This window comes from Vanessa cardui, chromosome 2, assembly GCF_905220365.1.
Source record: "Vanessa cardui chromosome 2, ilVanCard2.1, whole genome shotgun sequence".
Classification (NCBI taxonomy): domain Eukaryota; kingdom Metazoa; phylum Arthropoda; class Insecta; order Lepidoptera; family Nymphalidae; genus Vanessa; species Vanessa cardui.
This window is the reverse complement of record NC_061124.1, coordinates 9,002,284-9,017,768: the sequence shown is the minus strand read 5'-3', so window position 1 is coordinate 9,017,768 and position 15,485 is coordinate 9,002,284. Positions and strand designations below refer to the sequence as shown.

General features: G+C 32.2%; 1 non-coding gene across 1 annotated transcript; it reads right to left on the bottom strand.

Moving 5' to 3' along the window:
- Nucleotides 1–554: 554 nt before the first annotated feature.
- On the bottom strand, nucleotides 555–626 carry Trnad-guc. The gene has a single exon. It is a non-coding gene; the product is annotated as a tRNA-Asp (tRNA).
- Between the last annotated feature and the right edge of the window lie 14,859 nt (nucleotides 627–15,485).

Here is a 15,485-nt window from a genome sequence, read left to right as displayed (position 1 = left end):
GTCTTTTCAAGCACTCCAACTTTTCTATAGAAAGCATTTGTAATTATATCTCGTACGGTTGAAGCATCGTCCGTAAGAAACGCATTCACTCGACCGTTTTTTCGCCGGCTTACGTTGCAAAATTGGACTCCATGACCGGTCGTTTTATTTTAACGGAATAATATATGACCGGCGTCCGTCCATACTCGGGGTTCGTTCTAAATACAGATGAAAGCATTTTTGAAATCGGATGAGTATTTTAAGAGATTTCCTCCAACATACGATCTTTTTCTAATGTAGAGCATAAATAATTTAGAATGGCTCTAGTAGGCTTCTATATCTGTATCTAGGAAGGGAACTAACTCATCAGGTATTCTACCACCAAACAGTGGTACTTAGTATAACTGTATTCTGGTTAGAATGGCAAATGAGCTAGTATAAATACAGGTACAAGGGACGTAACATCTTAGTTCCCAAGATTGGTGGCGCATTGGCGATGTAAGGAATTGTTAATATTTTTATGGATGAATAAAAAAAAAGTAATCGTAATACTTTTAATATAGCTAAAAAACAAACTCCACGGCGGGGAATCGAACCCCGGTCTCCCGCGTGACAGGCGGGGATACTTACCACTATACTACCGAGGATGATGTACGATGTGTAAATAAAATGTACATAACATAATTAAATAAGATTTAAATATACACATAAAAAATGTGGCAACTACATAAGGTATATTTCTAAGATAAGCATATGCAATCTTATAAAAAATTGTTCACCTTGGATAAGCTTGGACAAGTATTTAAGAAAAAAACATACAATGTTTTCTACATCAGTGCGAATTGTAAGAACATAACATTTAAAGGGAGTTGATTGGTGAACTATCAGCCTGTCATATTTTCTTTCTCTATTCTCTCCAGTATATTAGTTAAAGAAATGTTCCTATTTAACTAATGTTGATAAAGAATGTCGATTATCGTAATTATTATTACTTAGAACCTTTCGGATATACTGGAACTCATTTTATATGATATGATTTTGGATGTTATATATTACTATCGACCCGCCCCGGTTTTGCACGGGCGCAATAGAGATACTAAAATTACTACAGAATTTGTTTATCATCATATTAGAAACTCCGAAAACGAATTCAATGTTTTCTATATTGTTCATGTATTATATACAAAAAATCCTCTCGAATCAATCTATCTATTAAAAAAACTGCATCAAAATCGTTACGTATATCTAAAGATCCAAGCGTAGTAAGGAACAAACAGCGGTAAGCGACTTTGTTTTATACTATGATTATTGGATTCATGATGACTTTGCGTTAACTTTCTGTGACAACAATCGTTTTTGTTTATGAACTGGCAAAACCATCGCTTGCTAAGGTTTAACCCTAAGAAAATTGACTGTCCTCCAAAAAGTTTAGAGTACCGCAAAGTCCCTTGAGATGTAACGGATAGATTTAACTTGTGTTAATATGGAAAGGTTTTACAGCGAGTTCCGTGTGATTTCCCGCGAGAGTATAAACACATTTGTAATATTATACATTTTCAATTTGAAATAAATAAATATCAATTATCAGCTTATGATATAATCACTTTAATTATTTGCCGAAATAAATTTGTCACTTTGAGTCTTAGGCTTGCTAATAATTTATGTTCTTGTTTGTATGTTTATTATGTAAATGTTCATATATTGGTCTTAATGGGAGATGAGGCCATTAGCCCAGAAGTGGGAAATTTAAAGGCTGTTACTTTACTTTATATGCTATTGTTGCAATAAGGCGTCTTATCTTTAATAGGTTGAAAGTTTGGATGTTACTGCACTATACTGGTTCAATATGTGGGATCTTACAGATAGTAAGTTACACTGGCTCACGCACACTTCAAACTATAACGCAATACTACCCAGAATTGCTATTTGGCGGCAGAATATCTGATAAGTAGGTGGTACCCAGACGGGCTTGCACAAAATTCTACCAAGTATAGTGTACTAGTGATACTAGTATTGGGGATAAAATGTAGCCTATATCCTGTGCAGAATTTAATCTATCTTTCTATCAGATTAAATTTAGATCCGTTCAGCCACTCTGGTCTGATTGAACAACAAACGCCCATTCAAACTTTCGCATTCATAATATTAGTGAGATTGTATTGATATTAAAACCTCGGAAACCAAGTAATCTCTTACAAGCCTTTTTGAATCATCGTGTAGTACTAATAATATATACTATAAACTAGTATTTTACTAATTAACTTATTTTTATTACTTTAGTAATAGGCTATTTTATATTATTTAGTAGATGTTAAGGAACCCAGTAAAAGTTGATATTTTTTTATTTCTAGTACATATTTGCCGAAAAATATCATATTAAAAATTCCATATTTAAATAACGCGCGAAAACGCTACTTGAACAATATGGCGCTGCAATGGGGTCGGTGACGTCACTTTGCTGTATTTTAATCTGTGGTACATATAGTAGAAAGGCAAGGTTTACAAGAAAGTGACTTCATCATAAGCCCGGACAATCAGGAGCGTTTTGTGTCACGTGACAAACGTTTGAAAATTTACATTTTTATTTATTGATTTTTTATTTTCAAGTTTCGTTACTAAATAACCATTTTAAACTCATAATATACACTGATTACAATAATTCACAATTAATTTTTCGCATTGTCAAGTAGCCTATTGTCTGTTAGGAATCAATATGACCTCTACTATTTTTTTAGTTTAGATTTACATAGGTTGGTCTAGAGTGAAAATTGCTACGTTGTCTGTGGTCTGTGTCGTCAGTTACTTCGTTTTAATTTGTGAAACGCAAACGCTATTTATACGAAAACCATTAAGAAGTTTAGCTAAACATTGAATTTCCTTCCCGTGTTAAACTACACAATATGGTAACAGGAGCCTTAATAATGTTAGGGTAGTTTTAATGTAGTTACGACGTTTTAGCGTATCTGCGTTCCGATAACTTGTATTGAATTTTATTGATGACGTCAATGAGCCGAGATGGCCCAGTGGTTAGAAGGTGTGCATCTTAACCGATGACTGCGGGTTCAAACCCAAGCTTAACTTTACTTGTACTTATAATTCATCTCGTGCTCGGCGGTAAAAGAAAACATCGTGGCGGAATATGTTCCAATCCTTCTCGTTAAAGGGAGACGAGGCGTTAGCCCAGCAGTGGGAAATTTACAGGCTATTGTTATTGTTCTTGTTGATGACGTAAAAGTTTTCAAATTAGAGTAGAAACAAAAAATCAATACAATCTTATGAGCAATATTAACACTTTAAATTATTCCTGTAATCGCGAACGTAATTATCTGGCAGCTTTGTTGTGGTCGGTGGCACTGTCACCAACATCGACGCGGCAATTAGTTAGCGTGTGTTGGGACTGTTTAGAAGTTTTGTTGAACTTTGAAATTTCTGCTCGGAGTTAAATTCATTTTGAAAGGGATTTTCTTTTCTAATATAACTTTACGTAAAATACAATCCACCGTACCAACTCGAAAGGAAATCGTAAATTTGAATAAAGTATTACGTTTTCATAATTTCTTATCGAGATATTTAAAGGTTAAATTTCAATTAATATTAACAAAGGATCTAAATATTTTGAGAAGCTTCTAGAAAATGTTTACTGAATAAATATAATTATTTAGATCAGCGGTTTTTTAAGATTAAATCGTATATCTAAGCTGAGATATAATTTAATATTTCTTCCCCTGGTGACAGGAGGGCTGGTTCATTTTTCACTCTGAGAATCGGAATTGCGATTCAACGGAAATGTTGCAACTCGCGCACTTATTCCTCACGATCATTTGTACACTAGCTTTTATTTATTTTTTTAATTTGTATGTATATAGTTTTAAATGCACATAATAGTCACTGTCACTATAATTTTTATTTTAATTATATCCATATTATATATACATCTAAATTAATTTTATTTTAATTAACACTATTTCATCATATATTAAACCTTCTTTTACAATATTCACAAAGAAAAAGTAATGTGTAAAATCGAATGTTCTGCGATATTCTTTTGTTTTTTATACTGACTTACTAACTAGTAATGACAACGAAACAATGTATAAACTATATTGAAATAATATCAAGATTAAACTAGTTTTTAAAGCATTTTTTGTTAATTTCAGTTCGGTTTATTTGATTTCGGACTCCGGTATCTTAGTAATAGACAGTTACTATAAGTTATGTTAACTGTGTTAATGTATACACAGTGTTAGTAAAACATATGTTCGACATTTTTTTTACTCATCTTAATAGCAATTATCTATATTCATATTATATCTGTCTGTCTGTCGTTCTTTCAGGACCAAACCGCTGAAGCGAATTTGATGAAATTCACTCTGACGCAAACTTGAACTCCAAGAAAGGATATAAAGTAAAGTAACAGCCTGTAAATTCCCACTGCTGGGCTAAAGGCCTCCTCTCCCTTTAAGGAGAAGGTTTGGAACATATTCCACCACGCTGTTCCAATGCGGGTTGGTGGAATACACGTGTGGCAGAATTTGTATGAAATTTGTCACATGCAGGTTTCCTCACGATGTTTTCCTTCACCGCTGAGCACGAGATGAATTATAAAGACAAATTTAGCACATGAATCAGCGGTGCTTGCCTGGGTTTGAACCCGCAATCATCGATTAAGATGCACGCGTTCTAACCACTGGGCCATCTCTGCTCTGATGATCAGAAAGGATATAGGCTGCTTTTTTATCTAATACATGGCAACCAACACCCTGAGACGTGGGCAAAGCCGCTGTCGACTACTAGTATTATAATATATTATAAGAATGTTGAAATCTCGAATGGTAGTAATAGATGACCAAACAAGTCAAATCAGTTGAAATAAAATTGACTTAAAGCAATATTTACGTTACACAATAAATTCGAAAATGTCAAACTAAAATACGTATTTAAAGATGCAAGTTAAATGAAGTGTATTATTATATCGGATGTTCAATGATCATGCACTAGCCGGGTCTAAGCCTCTCGTTACAGCGGTAAGCTCCTCCTACTTATACACGTAATGGTATCGTTGCTAGGATTGTCTGACGGCTCCTTAAGCGTTTGATAACTGCTTTAACAATATGCATAAAATATAATAGAGTCCTTAGATATAAGCGCCTTTGAACATCTTATTATATTTTAAAAGCTGATAACAAATGTAATTTGTATCGTGTTATTTTGGGATTAAGTTTTAATTACGTAAAATTTGTTTGTTTTTTTTTATTTTTTATGTTTATTTTATTATTGTTTTTCATTGTATATTTTTTAGTATTAGTACACTAACATTGTTAAGTTGCTATTGCTACTAACAAGTGGACTGTAATTGTCTTAAATAAATAAATTATTATTATAATTATATTATTTAAGCCTTTTACAAAAAACATATGTATTGATTTTGGATTATAAGAAATCGGTTCCGTACATGAAAAAATATATAAAAAATGTTTATTTTTTATAGAAATATTGCTACACAATACAAACATATTCTGCTGACATATTATTTTATAAAAGATCATTAGGCGAACACTTAATTCGATATCTATCAAAGAAACTATTTATTGAATCACTAGCTTGTATACAATTGAAAATCTGAATCATAGTTTTGATTTAATTGAAGAATTATTGAATCGAAAGTAATAGCGTCATAGGAGATTAATCCCTGCAAACATATCGACACTAATACGCATACACGCTCAACAATATTTTTATAGCAGGTTTTTTATGTGCTAATTGGTACTTGATTTGAGTTTCTACAAGTATTCAAAGGAGGATATTTTCCATGGTTTTTTTTTGTTTGGTGGAGCTCGATATTTCGACATTATCTATGAATGTCTTGTTCACGAGACAAAAATCTCGTATTCAATTGTTTTTCTTTTAGTATTTATAATGTGAATTATCAGATATTCTACCGCAAAATAGCAACAGCAATACTCAGTATTGTGTTCCGAATAAGAAGGTTAAATTAACCAGCGGAATTACAGGCACAAAGGTAATAAAATCTTAATCCCTAAGGTAAGTGGCGCATTGCCGATTTAAGGAATTGTTACTATTTCTTACAGTGGTTGTTACCATCAGAAGATCCATTTGTTCGTTCGTCAAACTATATAATAAAAAAAAGGTTTTATTAAAGTAATAAATGATTGTTTAATTTTCTTTTTCATTTGCTAGTAATTAGTTTGGTCTTAAATCATACTAAAAAAAATTAGACGTAAATAAAGTCTGATAGTCTGGCAGTAGATAATCTGATATAGTCTAGACTCTTCATTTATTTACTTAATTAATTTAAGATATTTAATTACTTTAGTGTATAGGAATTCCTCCTTTAACTATAAATGCATATATTTACATACGAAGATATACTAATATATGATAATAAACCCTCGTTTTTTCATGTACAGTCGGGGTAAGGAGAGGTTCGTCACCCTAAGATCTATTTTTCAACCGACTTCAAAAAGGAGGAGGTTATCAATTCGTCTGTATTTTTTTTGTGTGCTCAGTATGGGCGATAATCTGCTTTACCGATCGAGAATATCATATTGCGTTGCAATAATTTGATGTTTAGATACAAAAGGTACTAAGAGTTAAAAACTCGATAAAGGAATTAATTTTAAATCTGACGAAGGTTTTCTTACTCTGACTATACATTGATGTTTGATTTTAGTAAGCTTGTTACCTGATGGTACCTTTCAAATACAAGTAACGAAATGTCATTGTTGATGATTAGGCGAGCCTTTATTCCCACAGTTCTTTAGCTTCATGTACAATTAATATCTATAATGTTGGGGTGTGTTCTATGTTTATTGTTTTGGAAAATATTTTAAATGTACTTACTATTCAATAAAATATCAAATGAACTAAATATTTACTACGCTTTTTTTTATTATTATTCTTTAATATACCTAGTATAAATTATAAAGAATCAAATGAGTTAGTTTTAGAAGGTATCATTTAAGTACCTAAACTGACAATTTATTAATTATTTAAGGAATGGATAATGCCGATGTGTTTAAGCTTTTAAAAAAATAGTCGATATATAACAAGCAATATAAAATGTTGTTAAATTGCGTCGCTAATCAAACTCTTTGCTCTATATATAATATGAATGAATACAATTGAATTTTTTAAATAGTCTGATGAATAAAAAAAAATAATATAAAAATTCCATTCCAATGCGTTGCGTGATTGCGTTTTCAAATCCGTTATTAACCTCGTTGCTGACACTTCTAGAAAATCTGTTAAAGCATTCTGTGTCATATTCACATATGACGTCACATTTTTTGCGATTATTTATCGCATAATTAAGGATATTCCAAATTTAAAATAAGTAAACTTAATCAACAGGATGACACAATGCCTCACCGTCCTTTTTTAATCCTACTAATTTTAAAGAGATAGCTTTAAAAATTAGTACCGTATAATTAATATATTGGCCCAAGTTGTACTGAAAACATAATCAGCATCAGTATAACTAGTACTGTATGATTGTTAAATTAAGGTTTTTTTTAGTAAATATATCTTCATGAAATAGTTTAGTAGAAAGTGTTTAAAGTAACCTAGAGGCAGATCATAGTTGTCATTGCAAACAAAAAAAAAAGATACATAAAAAAGATATTATATAGATATATACAAAATATGTCATAAATGACCTTGATTTTATGTAATGCACTCCTTTTTGCATTATCTGTATAAACTTCGAATTTACACAAAGACCAATCCGTCATTTTTCTAAAAATGGGTACAAAATATTTGTACGCATAGAACGCATATATAACCTTTTTTAATTTTATTTATTTAATAAATGTAGCCTCATAATACCGTTCTCGATGAAACATTAAGCTGGTGACTGACCTCATTCGAAGATAATATGACGTGTTTCAATGAGATATAACCGTAGACAGGGCGAATCGAGCTGTTTCACAACACTTTTCACATCTTAACACAGAATGCTCTATGCGATTTTCAGTTTCGAGATTGAGCTGAATACAGGTCATTGTTACAAGCTCACGCGTCGCTTTGAAATTCTGTATAAGATAATTTTATGTACAACATCTTTTGAAATATTATCATCATCATTTTTATCATATATAATAAAACAAAGTCCATTACCGCTGTCTGTCCCTATGTATACTTAGATCTTTAAAATTACGCAACGGATTTGGATGGGGTTTCTTTTAATAGATAGAGTGATTCAAGAGCCTTCCTTTTTTGTATATAGTACATGGATAATATACTAAATAAACAAGAAAAAATCTGTAATATATTCAGTAACAGTATTGCACCCGTGCGAAGCTGCGGCGGGTCGCTAGAGTTTTTAAAAATGGAAAATTTTTGAAGCCTTGTCGTGTAACGCTCGTTGCGATACGTTACAATAACATTGCAGGTTAGTCCCCAGCTTTAGACTTGTCGCGCTTAAGCTATCTCGTTGATCCTTCCGAAACGACTCAATTGTTTTGACAGATACGCTTTTCATGTTCAAAACAATTTAATATAACTTTTATAAACGTATATCTTTTCGTACCAACATAACAAAATAAAGTATTCTAAAAAGTAAGTTAGTAGGCAGTTAGGCAAGTCGGCCTGCTTAAACATACAACAACAACAACAGCCTGTAAATTCCCACTACTGGGCTACAGGCCTCCTCTCCCTTTGAGGAGAAGGTTTGGAACATATTTCACCACGCTGTTCTAATGCGGGTTGGTGGAATACACATGTGGCAGAATTTCTATGAAATTTGTCACATGCAGGTTTCCTTACGATGTTTTCCTTCACCGCTGAGCACGAGATGAATTATAAAGATAAATTAAGCATATGAAACAGCGGTGCTTGCCTTGGTTTGAACCCGCAATCATCGGTTAAGATGCACGCGTTCTAACCACTGGGCGATCTCGACTCTCTTGCCTAAACATGCTGTTTGGTTATTCTACCTCTAAACTTCAATATTTAGTTAAAAATGAATCTTTCTAATCACCGGGACATAAGCTTTTAGATCGTTTCCTGTTTACACAAACATGCTCGAAAGCTCGTGTTCAAGATTGGTGCATTGACGTTTTGTAAAGCGATTTAAAATATAGTAGACGGTGAATACCGTAACATTGTCTGGAAGAGATATCACCTAAATATATATCCAAATTATAACGCTAATATTTTATATATTATAATTATATCACATCATATTGGCTGCCGTTAAGTGGTGGTTTTTGTTCTGAATTGGAATTGCGATTCAACGGGGCAAATGCAATTCCCACTGTTATATTATCATTATATGTACACAATTAAGGTAAATATAAATAATAATGACTTATTTATTTCATCTGTAGTATAAAGATTTTCTAAATATATTGAAAAATCAACTTCTAACTAGTGTAGGTACTGGCCTCTTAGTTGCTCCATAGAACAACACGTAAGAAGAGTAAAAGTGATTTATTAAGTCATTGATTATCATCGGCACTTAAGGCCTTTTAAATCCTCGAGAATTTTATTATTATTTATAAATAAATATTATTATTTGTACAAATTATCTCTGTTCTATTTTCTTATGTCAATGACTCAAAGTCCCTAACTCACAATGACACACGTTAGCTTCGTGTTAAATTACACGAACCGTCACGCACGCACGCAGTCGTTCCGTTCATTTATGTGCAAAGGTTGCGTGTTCGTGCATTGTCGTGCGCAGACGTGGGTTAACGGCTAATCGGCGACAAGAGTTATTAAAGAAATAATTCGATTACCTATCCTGGGTAAGAAACTAATATTATTGACAAAATAAAAACGTCAAAAAAATTCTTATATATGCAAATTCCATCTGTGAGACATAAATAAATAAAAAACAAGTAACGTTAGTTAGTTGGACATATCATCTTAGTTCCAAAGGTTGGTGGCGCATTTGCGATGAAAGGAATGGGTAATGTTTCTTACAGCGCTATTGTCTATGAGCGGTGGTGACCATTTACCATCAGGTAGCACATATGCTCATGCGCCAACCAATAGCATCAAAAAAAGTTTATATAATTTTTTTTTCTGGACTCTCGGTACATACACTCAGACAATAAAGCAACGAAATACTTACACAACGCACACAAAATCAAAATCAAAATAAACTTTATTCAAGTGGGCTTTTACAAGCATTTTTTAATCGTCATTTAACAATTAAGTGAAGCTACTACAATGAAGGCTAATAAGACTCGGCGTTGCGTTTGCCGCTCTGGCATACATGTTTGTCCCCCAAGACGCGACGATATTTATATTAAAAATAATTTATAAAAAAAATGACATAGAAAAAAATTACATAGAAAAAATAATAATTGGCATTTTCGTAATCAGTTTGAATCGTTACTTTCTATAGGATGACGTAACTTTATGAATAAACGCTATGTAAACATCACCCTGGTAAAGTAACTTCAAACACAGGATTTAAAATATCAAAGCTTCGGGCAATTCTCATTTTCATAGCGTAAATATATTTTGTCGACGTTCTAGAGAACAAATTATCCAACAAAAGTAGTGTTTATAATATTTAGATATTTATTTATTATCATTTAAATAATGAATACACGTCATCATATGTAGATAGAAATGAACATTGTGTAAATACAAGATACTGTTATAGTAAATATAATTAAGTACGTTCTAGTTGTTCGTAATACTACAATAATCATTAATAAAATCACTTTTTTTAAAATATACATAGTTTCCATTTAATATTTAATTTTTAAAGCTTATTTACAGCAACAAACCATTAAAGAAAATCGAGGGTTAAAGTGATTAGAATAATGTACTAAGAGTATAAATGTGAAAGTGTCTGTATGTCTATTGCTTTTTCGATCAGCTGAACTGAATTTAATAAAATTTGGTTTGAAGATGAAATCTAAAGAAAAAACAAGGGCTACTTTCTTCGACCGATCCCGTAAACGCGAGCGATACCGCAGCCAGCAACTGGTATGATATAGAATAAGCCAAAGACATTTCGTCCTGTCCTATTACAATTCAGATATGTCAATATACTATTCTTTGTTGTGACTTACTTAACAGTTATTTGACAAAAGATTTTTCTGCTCTATTAATTTTCGAGGATTGGGCAATTAATTAATTAAATGGTTTAAATAATTTAATCTTGTATCATCAAAACCTAACTAATATTTACCAACGGTATACAGCCACTGTATAAATTCCAACGTAAATGAAGAACGTTAATTATTATTTAAACACTACGAAATATCTTATACAATTTGAGGTCTAATCTATTTGAAGAATCATTTCAAATTACGAAATGTATATATCAATGGATCAATTAAGATGTACCGGCAAATAGGCCAAGTATTAAGTGGTCAATACTGCGCCCGTCGCATTTGGTAGTGTAAGAAATATTAACCATTCTTTATACCATTAAAGTTATTAATTTCGGGATATTTACCATTAGTCTCTTGAACAAGACATTCGTAGACAAAGTCGAAATATCGAACTCCACCGAACAAAAATAAAAAAAACATCGTAAATATCCCAAAATTAATAACTTTAATAATAAGGTTATTTTTATGTTAATTTAAAATCTTATATTCTTTATACCGTTACTAGCGACCCACCTCGGTTTCGGCTGGTTGCAATTCTGATACTAAATATACTGCAGAATGTCTTACAATGTTTACAATTCTTCAATCATTTTCTACTATATTGTGTATGTATAGTATATATAATCACTCAATCTTTTAAATAAAATGCATCAAAATCCGTTGTGTAATTTTAAAGAGCAAGCATACTTTGAGACAGGCATTGGCAAGCGACTTTGTTTTATACTATGTAATAATGATAAAGAAAACGATATTGACTGCCTCGTTGGTTTCGTAGCTATAGCAAAAGTTCCTAAAATCCCGAATAAAGTCTAAGTAAGTGGATAAAAATGTATTTTCCTTCAAAACATTTAGGAAATTGGAAGTGTGGACCCACGTGGTTCGGAGAGCGTGTAAAGCAGTTGGTCTTGCGCCTGAACTTATTCCGATCTCTAGCATCGGATAATGAGAGTGAGAAAATAATATCTACTCTCTCATTCTAATAACACAGGTGTGTGTGTGCGCAAACATAGGTATGTTTGCGCACACACTGATGTAAATTATCCCGTTTTCCTTGAGATTAACCGCCGTGACCGAAATCGGTCAGGACGACATCAAATCGCCGCCAGCTATTGAAGCTGAAATGTAAGGTTTCTCGTGCCTGTAGTTACACAGGCTCCGTCATCCTTTGAACCGGAATCAGCAATACAAAGTTGTTTAGGTTGTTTGACAGCAGAATAATTGATTAGTCTGTGGTTCCAATCCGCCCGCACATGTCTACCATTTAGGACATATTACATATAGGCCGGTACTCATTACAACTTTCACGATTTGATACGATATATGTTACGTTCAGAAAGAGATTTATTTTAGATTTTCAGTTTGTTTAAGAACAAATTAAGTTTCAACGTGATTACGTAATACAATTGTTTCTAAAATGTTGCGTTTAGAAATTAAAACGAACAATCTATTTATATATGTTTTTAGAACGTATGGTTGCATTTTTAATTTCCATTATACACGATGTTTTAAAAACATCGCTATTCACATAAACGTCAATGAAATTCCGGTTACTTTATGTGTTTTCTTCCTGCAGCATCTGCCTCGCCGCGGTACAGTGCCGCGTTATTTATGTAGCTCTATTTTTTTTATTTTGCACAAGAGGTTCGTCAGTACACGAGAATGCTGAGAGCGCGCTGAAATTTTAAATGCAATAATGGTTTGGTTTAGGGAAATTTTAATTTGCTGCATCAATTGTCATGTAATATTTTGTTAGGAGATTTTATTGTCACATAGTTTTACGTGTTATTTTAGGTAATGTATTGATATATATTTCCACCAATCAGTGGCCTACGTGGAACTGGTCTCCACGAATCGAGTTCCTCAAAATGATCTTAGGTAATATTACATTTAACTTTTTTTTTGCATTGGTACTGGTTGAAAATTTGCTTTATTATTATTTTTTAATATTTTTGCTGTTAAAAACAATTTTATGATGATGATATCCAATCGATTTCATATTTATTTCAACACACCATCGGCATATTCACATAAATTTTTATAAATTAAAAAAAACCGCCTTCAAAAATGAACTAAAAAAAAAAAAAATCAGTTACATCCATATCCAATTTACGATTTTTTAATCACCTCTCAAAGTCGGTGCCAACATTGCTATATATGCATAATATAGGTACATAATACATACATACAAAAACTAAATCTATTTATTGTATAGATGACACCATTAGACAAACCTTACTATCGATACAAATTAAATGATTTCAATATAGGAATTTATTTACTTTGTTGGCACCGACTTCAAAAGGTGATTAAAAAATCGTAAATTGGATATGGATGTAACTGATTATTTTTCTCTTTTTAGTTCATTTTTGAAGACGGTTTCTTTTAATTTATAAAAATTTATTTACTGCTTTTCAGTGTTGTTTTGTTATTTATAATTACAATTGGTAGTGTTTGTCATTCCACATTCAGTTCCACTTCATCAAATGTCACTTTTCGTGAGCATATGACCAAGGCACTTTGAATAAAACCGAAATCACTATAGGTGTGCCTATAAAATTTGAGGAGTTCCCTCGATTTCTCCAGGATCCCATCATCAGATCCTGATCTCCTGACAATGGGACCACCTGTAAAACATGCCCTTTCAAACAAAAAAAGAATTGTCAAAATCGGCCCAGCCATCTTCGAGTAATTCGGTAACATACATAAAAAATTAAAAAAAAAGGCCCCGATGAATTGAGAACCTCCTCCTTTTTTGAGGTCGGTTAAAAAACAATTATGTAATAAAAGTATACGGACCAGTGCAGTGTGATACACCACTATACTATTAAAAACTTATATAATATTAAAAACTTAACTAGAACAAACATAGACAAATACGGTTTAAGACCATACAAATACAATACAGGCAATACAATAAACATATGGTATATATGGTGACTACCCTATTTTGTCGTATTATAAAGCAGAAATGCAATATCTATTCATACACTCCAATGAGCCGATGGAACAGCAAATCCAAGCAGATAGTGTTCAGTACCGATGGATTTCCAAGGTTCGGTTGTATGAACATTCCCAAATTTCCTCCACCTTAAGATTATTTTAAAATAATAATAATTTTATTGTCGGATTCAGATTTTGTCTCGGGATTTTCAGCCTTAAAGCTAGTCAATACAACGAGGCATTCAGGTAACCCCTAGTAATTATGTTCTAAAGGATCATATCCTATTAATATCAAGGTAACACTATCTGCAATATATCGTATTAGTCCTTTGTTATAACGCCTCCAATGGCTTGTAGTCAAGAATCTATGCTATTAGTGTTGTAATGTTGTTATATCCGATGTGAAATTAGTGAGGCTGGCACATAAGACATGACATCGGTTAGCAGCGCATTAGCAGTATCTGAAACTTGTCGAATACGTTAGACACTATTAATCTCTGTAAGTCGATGCGAACTGCAGCCTTTACGATTAAGATTACACCTACCTATTATAAGTTGTGTATTAAGTTTATATACCTTGAAAAAATTAAGGATTCCTTTTTTAATTTTTTTTTTAATTTTAGAGACGTTATTCGCTTTTCAAATATTGTATGAGTAATCTTTTCGCGCGTTTAAAATAACACTTTAATTATAAAAAGTTATCTTAAAATTAAATTTAGTTAAACAAGGTTGTTCGTAGAAAGCTGCAATTTTCTTTTTAATTGCAATATCGAAGCTCCTTTCTTGTATGAAATTGTCTGTAATGTGTAATGGATCTTAATTTCACTTGAGGTTTAGTTCTTTTAAGAGTCTTACTTTTGAAATACTTGGAATTCAATTTGTATGTACTAACTTAGATTGATAAAAATCTACGCATCTGCTCGAAAGGAAATACATTAAATTTGAAATCAATCACCAAAATAAACTACGGGTATTATGTAGAAAAGTAGCAGAATATTTTTATTTGATACTAGTATTCGCCCGTAGCTTCAGCCGCCTTTTAGCGAGTCATATATTTTAGGCATAAAAAAGTAGCCTTGCCAGTTGGGGTTCAAATTTCTTGCACCAAACCTTATTTTATATTTGAACGCGAGCGTCCTACCCAAACCTTACCTTGTTGTCCATAGCTTTTTTAAAACTACCGACAGTATTTAAAATATACGCAATTATAAAATAAGCTTACTAACACTTTCTGATTTATTTTCAAATAAAATGAATTACTAGTTTGAAAGTAATATGTTTTCTATACACCGTTAGTTATATATTTACGCGACCGACCGTGAGAATAGGATCAGTTTAACTTGAAGCATACAAAACCTATTAACAAATCTTACATTATTAAAACACCTATACTATTCGCACTCGTCCTCGGCCTTGTTAGATTTTCATTTATCACATAGTCAAATTTCATCCGCACCCGGAAATTCTCAC